Source organism: Stegodyphus dumicola, chromosome 2 (genome assembly GCF_044657685.1).
Source record: "Stegodyphus dumicola isolate Sdum_Otavi_A_Nest chromosome 2, ASM4465768v1".
Lineage (NCBI taxonomy): Eukaryota > Metazoa > Arthropoda > Arachnida > Araneae > Eresidae > Stegodyphus > Stegodyphus dumicola.
In genome coordinates, this window is record NC_140769.1 from 251,503,131 (window position 1) to 251,515,878 (window position 12,748).

At 32.5% G+C, this 12,748-nt stretch overlaps 1 protein-coding gene across 2 annotated transcripts in view; it reads left to right on the forward strand.

The window, feature by feature from the left end:
- Positions 1–11,763: 11,763 nt before the first annotated feature.
- The window catches only part of LOC118194769 (protein arginine N-methyltransferase 1-like), a 43,251-nt gene continuing 42,266 nt past the window's right edge, over positions 11,764–12,748 (forward strand). The window contains exon 1 of one of the 2 annotated variants that reach the window (XM_035365981.2): positions 11,764–11,914. The gene's annotated coding sequence lies outside the window, so the exon portion shown is untranslated. The remainder of the gene's footprint in view (positions 11,915–12,748) is intronic. The other variant, XM_035365976.2, reaches the window with a different exon arrangement.

The window sequence follows — 12,748 nt, forward strand, 5'->3', positions numbered from 1 at the left end:
GTCTCCATACGACTACCAAGCATGATGCCTCCCCAAACGAGAACACCGCCACCTCCATACCTATCCCTTTCAATGATGTTCGAGGGATGATTGCGGCTTCCCCGCTCTCTCCAGATGACTATGCGACCAGAATCGCTACTCAGACTGAATCTGCTCTCATCTGTAAAGAGTACTCGTCCCCATTCATTGTCTCTCCAATTCCGGTGTTCTGGCACCACAGAGAACGCCTTCTCCGATGGGCAGGCGTTAGAGGTACACACCGTACAGGGTGTCGTGCAAACAGACCACCACCGTGTAGTCTTCTGGCTACGGTAAAACGCGATATCGGTCGTCCAGTCGCCTGTGTCGTGTGTCTAGCGATTTCTCCCGCAGTCTGCCGCCTGTTTCTTCTGGCCAGTAAGGCAATACACCGGTCATCTGCGGGTGTGGTTCCTCGTGGACAACCACTACTAAACCCCTGAATAGCTGTTCCTGTAGTTTGAAATTGTCTCCAAAGTCGTGAAACGATGCTGTGAGCAATTCCGAACTCTGCAGCCACACTTGTCACACTGCGGCCTTCCTCCAACTTCCCAATGATTCGACCTCGGGTAAAAGCATCCAGATATCGTCTAACAGATTGATTATTCTCCATTTCTCGCTGAGACAGCAACTCGGTGTGATTTTAACTGCTATACGGCGTGCAAGCTCTTTGCCAGAAATACTGATCTTACACCGACAACATGCTTTATACTACTCAGACACTCCCCCATTACGTCTACCTGCATATCTGCGCATGTGCTACCGTACATCACCTTACTTAATCTCCTGATTGGTCTTTCTGTCCGCTCTGCCTCTTCGTTCAGCTGATATGCTAATTTTTCGACTTCGTCCTTAATTTTTGCACACCAGTGTATGTCCCAAACTAGAAGACCTTTCTGGATTCTTTAAGGCATAGAGACGCTTTTACCAAACATTTCTTATCAACAATTTCATACCATTTTCATCCATCCAGCCTTTCTCGTGAACAAAAATGACAGCACTATTTGAGAAATTACATTCGGCATTGTCTTTCTTTTAAAAGTAACCATGGGTTTTAATTTTGTACCATTCCGTTAAGCAGGAAAGAATTGCGGGGAGGTGAGATTTTTCGTGACCTCTTGTTTTTACGTGAAACATTTTTGTTCCTTTCACATCAATTATTTTATTTCTTCTCATACAAAAATTACTACAGTTTCATTCACATCCCACTCACCAGCGGCTGAGCGGTAAAATTGCTGAACACTGGTAGTTCGGTCTGGGTCGCATTCCGGAGAACGGAATGGCTGCATGGGCGTTTTCATGGTTTTTCCCGAGTGTAAGATGTATACGAGTCGGTTTCCTTAGAAAGTCCTTCACGAAGGTATCTCCTTCCTTAGGCAGATAGCCTTCGAATGCTTTGCCATAATCAAATAAACCAAAACAAACCATCCATATTTCCAATACGTGATAGAAAAAATAATTTTTTGGTCATCGTCGGTCAATAGCATGTTTCTGGAAACTTATCAGTTTATTAGCCAAATCTTCCGGAAGCCTTTTCGAAACTTATCATTATTATTAAATTCCTATTAGTTCACACTCTCCCTATATCTTGTTCAAATTTTCAATCCTTAATAAAATATAAAATACTTTTTATTCATCCACTCAAGTTTAAATACATTTTTTTAAACTTGTAGTGGATGACACTTAATATTAATACAATACAGTTTTTTCACATATTAATAATTTTTTTCATTCTAAATTAATTTTTTTTTATTTAATTTTTTTTTCTGTATTTTTAAAATTTTTCTTTGTTGACCTAAGTAGGAATTGACTTAAATTCTTTTTATTTAATTAATTAATGATTAATTAATACTTTTTATTCAATAACTTAAGTTTAAATACATTTTTTTAACTTGTAGTCGATGACAAATGATGTTAATACAGTTTTCTAACATATTAAATTTTTTAAAATTACAATTAAAATAGTTATAATAATATTAAATTTATAGTAATTATAATTATAATTAAAAAATTTTAGTTACAATTTTTTAGTCCTAAGGGGCTTTGTCGCTGATGGACTATTGTTTTCGTTTTGCGATTTTGCGTTAGTTCACTATGAATGTCGGGCCTACCAGCGGCCGAGCGGTAAAGTCGCTGAACACTGGTAGTTCGGTCCGAGGTTCGAATCCCGCGAAATGGCTGGCTGCATGGGCGTTTTCGTGGTTTTCCCCATGTGTAACGTGTAAACGAGCCAGTTTCCCTTAGAAAGCCCTCCACGAAGGCATCTCTCCCCTTAGGCAGATAGCCCTCGAGGCTTTGCCATAATCACACACTATAAATGTCCGTTTCACTTTTCAAACTGTTGCCACCAAATGTTAGAGTCCTGCATTATATTTAAAGAAATTAAATAATGAAAAATCTGAGTAAATGTATGTATATATCTCGATTGTGATAAAACAACGGTACCTAGAGCCATCGAATTTTGAATGACGTAATCCTCCTACGAATATGCGCCTGTGGAAGCCCAAATTTGAAATTTGTCTTATTATCGATTTCATATTTTATAAAACTTTAACGAATTTTTGATTAACAAACTCAAGGATTTCAAAGCGAGCAATGGCAACGTTGTACAGAAAAAACATTTTTATCTGCAGCGCGCGAGTCTCTGTATCGGAAATTCTAAAGATATTCTCATTTTAAAATTATTTTGCGATATTGCTGTTGAATTGAGTTTTATATTTTAAGTGCGAAGAACGTGATATTTAATAAATAAATGTAACACACAAAACGTTAAAAAAAAAGCCCCTTTGAACGTAATCTTATTTGTTTATTCTCGTGGGACTAAATCATTCATTACCATAAATCAACTATACCAACTCACACAAGTGCATGTTACAGCCAACTTACGCATTTAAATATCTCTGCGTAGGTTTTGATACCAATGATTTAGTTTTAAATTAAAATTCTACTTTTGAGTTCATGCCATAAATGCTGGCTGGTTTGGTAAGCGCCGGAAGTGCCTTTTGTTCATCTTATTTGAGTTCTTAATAAATAGGTCTTTTACACACTGTACACTTTTATGCACTTTCATTTCTGTCTGCTTATCTAGGCATAATGGTAAGTTGCTTAGGTCTGCTTAAGAATCATGATTTAATTATGTTACCAAAAGAAATGAGACTCTAATAATTTCTTAGTATAATTTCAATTGCAGAGAAGTAAATTATATGATTTTCTTTAAGTTCTTTTTTTTTTTTTTTTTTTTTTTTTTTTTTTTGTAATATTTCGGTAAATATGAAAACACGTTTATGACTTTAGAAGAGAATGCTAGAATTTTAGAATAAAAATTTAATTTAATTTTTTTATTTTAGTCGAAATGGAAATTGACTCATTTATGAAAATAATATTACTTACTCTACTTAATTTCGTCAGAAAAATAGCCGTATTTTGTATTGTTTCACGGATGAAAAATTATTTCATTTTTTAATTGCATGAATTTACAACTTGTGTTAAAGTTTAAAAAAAGAAAAGAAAAAATAAAATTCCTCTTATTACATTAAAAGACATATTTGATTGTCCTACAGTAAAAGGAAGAGTAACTATTCAGATACTTCGACTAACTCTTCAGGAATTCATTTTCTGCTATAAATAATTTTCCGACAGTAATTTATTTGTCTGAATGCGGCTAACAGCAGGATTCGTACTCTAATTAAAAGAATTCCATGAAGTTATATTTTCTCTTAAAATAAGTTTTTCTTTCGCTGGATGGTGGTCAAAGACTTCACTTTAACGAATCAATGACTTATGACATGCAAATTTACAAGTTATCACAGTGGAATTTTTAAACTCTTTTGTAAAAGATTCCTCTCTTAATTTTTCTAAACTTTCTAATGACGATTTTGGAAATTAATATCCTTTCATTGCACATATCTAAAAATGACACATAAAATAAAATTAGATGTAATTATGTAGATCATTAAACTAAATGTAATTAGAGGGTCAGATGTAATTTTTAAATTTTTAATAGCAAAATAAAATATTATGTTTTCAGAGCTGAAATACATTCATTTAAAGTAAAACTGTTATTTCGGATAAAGTTTGTCGACGTGGCTCTAAATATACATTTTGATTTATAATGATTTTCATTACATTTATAAAATTTTCTACAATGATTTGTAGAGACATTAGGTATATTTTTTGAAGCAGGAAAGATGAAAAATAGCAACCGCCTTCGCGGGGAATCGAACTACGGAACTCTGGAAATACCGGCCCAACGTGCAGAACCACTACACCACGAAGGCACTCTAGAAAGGCTGGAGAAATACCTTACAGATTCTTACAATGTTAAAATAGTTTAAATTAAAATTCTTTATAAAATGAAGTGCGATGTATTTTTGGACACGAATTAATATTAATATACACTCTTTTTGTCACAGGTGATATTTTAACTCCCTTCAGATATAAATATCGATAAAACATAATTTATATAACTAATATTAGCCCAAAGGAACCGTTAGCCCAGAAGGATTGTTTTTGCTTATTACGTGCTCCGCCCTCAGGCACTACACGGAAAGGAAAGGATGCCCCGTGGAGGTCTTTTTAGGGAAAACTGGCTCGTATCCATGTTACACATGGGGCAAAACGACGAAAACGCCCATGCAGCCAACCCGTTCGCCGGAACTCGAACGCCGTACTAATTACATATAATTTTAATTATATAAAAAGTTTTGCATGATTTTTTTAGGAAACAAAGTTTTCAACTTCCTTTATACCATTTGATTTCTTGAGATTTTGCAACAGAAAGTTGACTAATTTATTTATTAGGATAATTAATATTTGTATTAAGGGATTTTGCTTATTTCATTGTAATTTTTTTAATATGTGATACATTTTATTGAATTTTATTTTGATAAAGTTGTTCTGCAGAGTAAAATTCTGTGCAGGTTTTAAATTTAATGTTTGACATTCCCTTTAAGCATTTTTACGGTACATTTAAAAGCCAGACGAAGGCTTGCCGCGTAGCGACTAGTGTACTATAAATAGTTCTTATCTCAAAATTTATCAGTGACAAAATGTTCCTCTAACAGGAGAAACAGACTGCAAAAGTGATCGTGAAAATCCTTAAGACAAAAAGACCTGTAGTAAACTCAGCCTCCCTTGACAACACTGAAAACACTAAATACGGCAGAAAATGTCAAGCATCACAGAGTCATAAGCATCACAGAACATAGTTCCACGATTTCTTAGTATCATACCAACAAAAAACACGCTATTACCAATATCATACCAACAAAAAACAGGCTATTACCAATATCTTTAATAAAAAAGAAGTAGCTAAAATAGGATGGCATTAACATAAAAAATAATTTATTTCGAAATGTTTGTTTAAACATTTAACAGTGAATGGAGGGGCTAGTTCAGCTCATAGGGATACTTCTCAAGAATTACACGAGCAAAGGGAAGAAAGTTCAGGGAGAGGGACGTTTAGAATTTTCTTGTGGTCACATTAAATGTTTGCTGTGATGTGTATGTGACATCCGTGTGACATTCACATCCGCATGACAATGTGATATCTTTGTTACGTCGTATTGTGTCACGAATGCAATATGGCGGAAATGTAACATTGAGACGTCACTGTAACGTTACAACAATTAAGTGTACAGTATAGACAGTGATGTCGTCTCAAAATCCATAGCCTCTTTCCAGGGTCACTTTGCCTGCACTTCTTAAGTACCAGGCTCTTCAGACTCAGCAATAAAAGTTTCCCTTCCAGTTATATACTCTTCAAAACGCCTTGGCTTTCTAAATTCAGCTCTATATTGCTGCAGAAAAACTGGCTTCAAAATTTGAGTATTTAAATACTCTTGCCATTTCAATTATTGTACAAATATATCGTTCACTGAAGAGATTGATTGGGAACTCACCTCCGTTGTCGTTAACAAATTCTTTGCTTGAATGTCCCAAGGGATCAGTATGTGAAAGCAAGTGCTTTAATATATTTCCAACTTCAAACTTTTTCCTGACAATAATACACATACCGAAACTTTGTATAGCTATTTTAAGCACAACTAAGTCTCTTTTCTTTTGAAATGATTCATCAATATGTCCACAAAAGTCAACCTGAATTGATTCACCAGGCTTGCAACTTTCTTTCTTATCCCAAATGATAAGCGGTTTGTTTTACCAAAAAAACCTTGTTTATACAATTCTCTTTCAAATGACACTTTAATGCCTAGTTCAGTTCTGAAGTTCATTCTTAATATAACGTTTATCTTAATGTCCCCATCTTTGATGATATAACTTCAATAAGAAATTTTCTGTTTTGGCAGCATGTACTTCTATAATTTTCTCAAGCATATTGGTTCAATAGCTGCTTTGTATTATAAAGTTCCAAATGCACTGCGAATTTCAGAGAGCACTAACTGACCGTTCTGACTTCTGCTTTTCCCAAGAGCAATTAAAGATTCTTTTCCAGCAGATTTGATTCTACAGGGACTACAAAACTTAATTAATAAAATTAATAAAATATGACGTGTATTGCAGCTTTACTATCAATCCAAAATGATGTTGGGCTAATCTCAGCTATACAGGGTTCTTCACAAATGGACATCTGTATTACATTGCCTATTTTTCTTGAATGATTTTTTTTTTTTTTTTACCTATTCTTTATTTTACCCTTGGGATGGTCTTTAATCAGTTTTCCACTGTTTGCAATCTTTTATGCAGTGTTCTTTTCTGCTTGCGATAATTGCAAATATGTTCTTTTTTTATTATTATTTTCTGCTAAATTTGTCTTTTTTATATTGCTTTTATTTCTAGGATTTTGACACAAATAATGGAACTTGTTCACTTGAAAAGTCACGAGAAAAGTAATAATATCGGTATTGTTTAGGTGAGACATCTAAAATCTTGCAAATGAGTAGCATGTCAGATAACTTATCTTCATTTTTCATTTCAAATCCTGAATTCAACTCATTCCATATTTTTTTTTTTTTTTTTTTTTTTGTTATTGTTTAAATTTGGAAAGATGAGCACATAAGAGCATCATTCTCATTGCACTTGAACTGATAACATTGAATGCAGATATTATACAATTGATTTCCGATAATGCCCCAAATAAATTATGTAATTCCAACCGCAATTCTCTAGCAGTCTAAAATCTCATAACCTTTTGAAGAATTTTTTCTGTCATAGAATTTGTTACTACCATTATAGAACTCATATTTGCGTTTTGAAACTTCTGAGCAGTTTCATTATATTCCTCTTGTTGAGCAACCGAAGCATCTACTGGAAGATTTTCTGGTTCCACTAAAGTTCTTTATGCAATTTCTAAATCTTCAGGAGGACAGTTTAAAATAAATTTTTTCCTCTATTTCCATATAAGCCAATCGCTTTCGCTTGTTAAAGGCTTTACTTGAATCTCAGATAATTCCATTCTTTGATTTTTAATCACTTCTGATAGCTATAACGAAAATGAACCACTTACTAGATTAGATATAACTAGTATTGTTCTACTGTTCGAGAAAAATTCAGATGAAAACATGTGATGCAGTATGGGAGCTTGCCTTACCCATAACCTAAAAAACAAATGATTTTAGAACTAAAACAGAAAACAAACAACAGAGCAAAAAAGAGGCAGTTTTAATTGGAATTACTAACTAGAACTACAGCTTTGGAAACACAGCATTGCGAAACGCGATCTCCTAATGACAATAACATTTATTGTTGCCAGAAATTATTAACTAAATAATTTTTATTCGCTTTCTTTCTTTCTTTTAACATGATTCAACAAAAGATCGTGATCCTGGTGAAATTCTGTTTCTTTCTAAGATGCACTGAAAATTTTTATTTAGTTCTGCTACTGAAGAATAAAACTAGGCTTGACATTTTTATTCCGTAAGTTTTTTCTGCATTCTTTTTTTTTTTTTTTTAACATGCTTAGGCCTCGTTTCATTTTGTGATACCGTTGTCCCATTTTAAACTTTAGGAAATACGGTTAGCCTATTATGAATTATATGTCGTATAAAAAGAAATACAGGTTTAAGCAATGAGACCGTTAAAATTATGCTCAACTATAACATAAAAATTTGTGATAGGATATAGGAAGTTTTATAAGATGTAAAAACACCAAAATGCTACAGTGGTGGCCAAAATTGTGGGCACATTTGGAAATTTTTTTATGTTTTTGAACTTTGTATGCTAATAGAAAACGTTACGTTTCACAAAATGCAACTTGTATACATCATTTTAAAGAGAATTTATTACCGAATTCAATACAAAACACAAAATTCAATTATTTGCAATACAAAAAAAAGTTAAACGATAATAGTTATCGATATACATTAGATAGTGATGATTGCAGTGAGTTATCAGTACTTAGTAGGGTACCCTTTATTTTTGATTACAGTTTCATTGAGCTGACAAGAGTTTAAAGCTCTACTTTCGTTATTACATGATGCCAGGAAACAATTATAGCCTCAATTAGTTCCCTTTTATTTGACAGGCGCCTCATTTGGACAAGAGTTTTCAAACGGTGCCACAAATTTTCGATAGGATTGAGGTTAGGACTGTTTCCTGGCCATGACAACAAGATAATGCTCTTTGTACGAAACCACTCGATATTTTGGCCGTGTGGCAAGGAGCAGAATCCTGCTGAAAAATAAACGAAGCATTGTTAGGAAAGAGATCTCTGATGGAAGGTAGAAGTTTGGGTTCTAGAATAGTGTCAATGTATTTTCTGGCATTCAGTGTCCCATCGATGACATAAAGGCGACCAATACCATCTGCTGACATGCATGACCAAATCATAACACTAACTGGGTTCTTCAAAGTTGTTTGAATGCAGTCAGGATGTAGCTCTTCTCCTGTTCTACGTCTTACATATTTTCGCCCATCACTACCGAATAACGATATCTTAGATTCATTACTCCATATAACTTGTGACCACTGATCATCTGTCCAAATAATGTGTTCCTTTGCCCACTGTAGTCTTTTTTTTTTTCTTTTTTTTTTTTTTCGTTGCTGAAAATTAATTTTGTATTGAATTCAGTAATAAATTCTCTTTAAAATGATATATACAAGTTTGCATTTTGCGAAACGTAACATTTTCTATAAGCACACAAAGTTCAAAAACATAAAAATTTCCAAAAGTGTCCACAATTTTGGCCACCACTGTATATTCGATAACTTCGCGATAACTGTAAAGAACAACTGTAATCAAAAAGTTATGAACCCCTTTTAAAATACTCAAATGAACTACAAGTTCTCCAGATGAATGAATACAGTAAATTTAAAAGTTAACAACTATTTATTAAGTTAAAATGTAGCCTTTATTAGCATAATATAAAGAAAATAAAAATAATAAAAATCTGAAAGTCTTCAGATTTTAAATTACGTCCAAAGGGCCGTTTTTTAACATTTTCTGTGTTACCTTTAGTACCACGTTCTTCGCACTTAAACCATAAATTTCAGTTCAACAGCAGTATCGCAAAACAGTTTTAAATTGAGAATATCTTTAGAGTTTCCGATACAGGGTCTCGCGCGTTGGAAATAAAAATGTTTTTTCTGTACAACGTTGCTATTGCTCGCTTTGAAATCATTGAGTTTTTAATCAAAAATTCTTTAATGCTTTACGAAATACGAAATCGATAATAAGACAAATTCTAAATTTCGGCTTCCACATGCCCATATTCGTAGTAGGATTACGTCATTCAAAATTTGATGGCTCTATGTACCGTTGTTTTATCAAAATGCGAGAAATATGCATATATTTATGCAAATTTTTCATTATTTAATTTGCAAATGCCAATGATTATAAATTACGGAATACCTTTGTTTCAATCCACATCAGAAAAATATCTAAATAGAGAGCAGAAATAGGAAAAATGCATAAATAGTTATCATGATGCACAACTAGAGGAAGCCGTATTAGCTTCAGAAAGTTTAGGAATAGGAAGTTTTTGGTTTTTAATTTTTTAATTTTAATTTTTATTTTTTAGATTTATAATTTTTTTGGTATTTTTATAACACACAAATTACGACAACGATATCAATAACAGGAAATAGGACGATAAATAACGATATTAATTATTGTACAGTCTTTAACAATAACTTCAAAGAAATATTCATATTACAGTTTTCTTGAAATACGATTCTCTTGCAATAAATTGAGTGTGTTGCTGAATTAAAACTGTAAGTTGATCACGTATATATACGGTGACCAGACGTCCTTTATTTCAGAGGACAGTCCTTTATTTGAAGGCTCTGTCCTCTAACTTTATTTATTTCCTGAAATAAGCATATTGTCCTTTATTTTGAGAAATCGTCGAATTTCACGACTTTTTGAAGCGTGAACCGGCACTTTTGCGAAAAATCCATACATCTGGAAAGTATGAGCAATAAATTATTTAATATCCTATATTTACATATTACATTATTTAAAACTCGTTGAACATATTAATGTCTGCTTCTATTGTTTTAATAAACCTTTTGAATTACTAAGTTTTTTGGAGTTTTTTTTATCAGGAGGCGTCCATAAATGATCGCAATATTTGGGATAATTTTGACCCTGCCCATCCCCAATCCCCATGTCACAATTTGTCACACCTTGGAAGACCCCAAATTAACATTTGTGACGTCACACGAACGCACAAACCCCCACCCCTAACACAAAATTATTGAGCACGAATTTAAATTACCATACCCCCCCTCATATCACGTTACAAGTGTCCTTTATTTTCTCCGAAAAAATATGGTCACCGTACGTATATATAATAACCATTTTCTAGCATATTCCCTTGTCGTCATTAGTCATCTTTGTGCGATCTCAGTGCCCTGTTTTTAACTCAGGAAAGGAAGGTCAACTTATATGAATTGGAAAACATATATTTTATATACATAATCCTTTAATCGAAATTTGATGACTGTTTAATTTTATCCCAGTGTTCAGTTATTCGAAGCAGCATCCATCGATAAATGGAACTTTACTATATTTTATTTTTTATTTATTTTCTAGTGTATTTTATTTCTTATTTTCTACTGCATTTATTATTTTATTTATTTATGCAAAGTGTGTAAAGCAGTTTTACTCCAAAAAATTAACATATTGTACTTTCTAATATTATAAAATTAAAGCATTCTTTTAAAGATGTCTGAAAAACAGTAAAGTTGAAACACCATTGATATACTACCAGATATAGATCGTTCGGTCAGCAAATGCCATCGAATGAACTGATATTCGTCAGTCCTTAGGGTTTAAGGTTTTAAAGAATAGTGACTAGAGGATAGTAGAATTTGTGAAAAATGTTTTCGTGAACAACTTTGTTTAATTGCGAACTAAAAGGCCTATTTACACTAGGGGTACTTTGAGCCTAAGAAACGCACGCGAAGCTGAAAGGTGAAAAAGTTTACTCGTTTTTTTTTTTTTTTTTTTTTAATAAATAAAACTGAATATATACCCATTTAAATAAGCAACCTAAGTGATAACGTTATTCAAAATTTTAAGAGTTAAATGTTACCTCAGAATATCTTCTTCAACTTCATATGCGGTTCTTAAGCTCAATGTTCCACTAGTGTAAGCGGACCTAAAAGCAGAATGGGAAAAGCTCCATATTCTATGCGAAATCCCCAATGCTCTAAGAGATATTGCTTTAAATAACTCTATAAAGTTTAAAGGAAATGTTGATACAAATTACGTTGCGCCATATGAAAATAAATTAATACTTTATATAATTTTGTAATTCAAATTTGGCAGCATTCAGAATGCCGCTTATTTCTCTCTCCTTTATTCGCTTTCCCTATGGTGTCTTTCATTAACTTTTGCAACGCACGTGTTTGATTTTTCTAATATGTCCCTTTACTAACGTATCCTAAAATAATTATAGCATTTTTTCATATTTATATATTCTATCTAGTGACCGCGGTGAGTTATTATATCTTATATCTTAAATCTGCGCAAATATTTTGTATTCGTCATCTTTAAATGCATTTTATGTAATTTTTGACAAAGTGCTATGTCAGCTATTATCTGTGTGTCGCATAATGCCATTTAGTATACAGTGTTGTTTAAATGACCAGGCTACATCTTATCTGTACACTTAAACAGTGAAAATTTAAAAAAGTAATTTTTATATCTGTTGAAAAGAAAAATCGATTGCAAATGTAGTTGCTGACTTTGTTTTTAATTATAAGTACAATTTATGCAAGTTAATGAAATTCATTCAGTACATATAGAAATCTAGATTATGTATATGTATATATATATATTTCAGTTTTTTTTTTTTTTTTTTTTTTTTTTTTCACTTTTTGTGTAGCATGATTTATCTTCTCATCAGTAAGATAAACACAGATAAAATGTTTTAAGAGACTCCTGTAATTTTCTTTCATATTTGTAATATAGTACGATAGTAAATACGATACGCATCAGTAGACACAGCACCTACGTGTTACATAAATTAGTGAGCATATTGTTACGAATTTGACTTCTGAACAATTTTGAAAGATTTTATATATTTTCCAAAATTTCAGGGTTTTTCCCACCCTTCAGGCTTTGATGCGTAAAGAATTGTATTTAAGAATTTAACTTTAATACTGTGATACACATCTTAAAACTCGGAAGAATAATTATATATGTATGATTATTTTTGTCAGGTACTTCTCATAGGTAACATACAAAATTTCATTAATTATTTTGTAGAAGTGGAAAAGTGTATTTTGTACGTTTTTAATAATATATTTTTTCAAATCTAGTTAAAAA